Source organism: Marmota marmota, unplaced genomic scaffold (assembly GCF_001458135.2).
Source record: "Marmota marmota marmota unplaced genomic scaffold, marMar, whole genome shotgun sequence".
Taxonomy (NCBI): Eukaryota; Metazoa; Chordata; class Mammalia; order Rodentia; family Sciuridae; genus Marmota; species Marmota marmota.
Genome location: NW_025999990.1, coordinates 22473265 through 22473789, shown reverse-complemented (window position 1 = coordinate 22473789; position 525 = coordinate 22473265).

Genomic DNA, 525 nt, shown 5'->3' with positions numbered 1-525 from the left:
CCCAAGGTCATTAAGTATACCATTTGCAGACCTTTCTGAATCCCTATCTGTCCTATATTGTTTTACACTGTAGACATGTCCCAGAAGGGTTCCGTTGTCGGTTGCCCTGAAAAGCCCCCTCTTGCATCTCAAATACAAACGCCCAAAGAGATTAAAAATATCCTTTTTTATGAGAACTGGAAACATTCTGTCTCATTCATTCCCACCACCCAGTATAGGGAACTGTATGTCAATGTGCATTTGTCACCTCTCTGTGTCTTCCCCTCATCTAGTGTCCAGTTCTCCTGAATAAACAAGAAAATGCACATGAGCATTTGAATGCAGACAAATAGCTTAACAACAAAAAAAAATAAATCCCTGAAAGTGAAATGTAATTACTAGGTTAGAAAAAAATGCACACAGTTCGGAGAGCCTATCACACGTCGCGTCTCGGCGCGCAGCTACCCCCCAACACTGCTCCTGTTGTGTCAGATAGTGGCAGTGTTGAGCCCGGGAACCGGCGCCCAGCCCGCGGCGGTCCCCGCT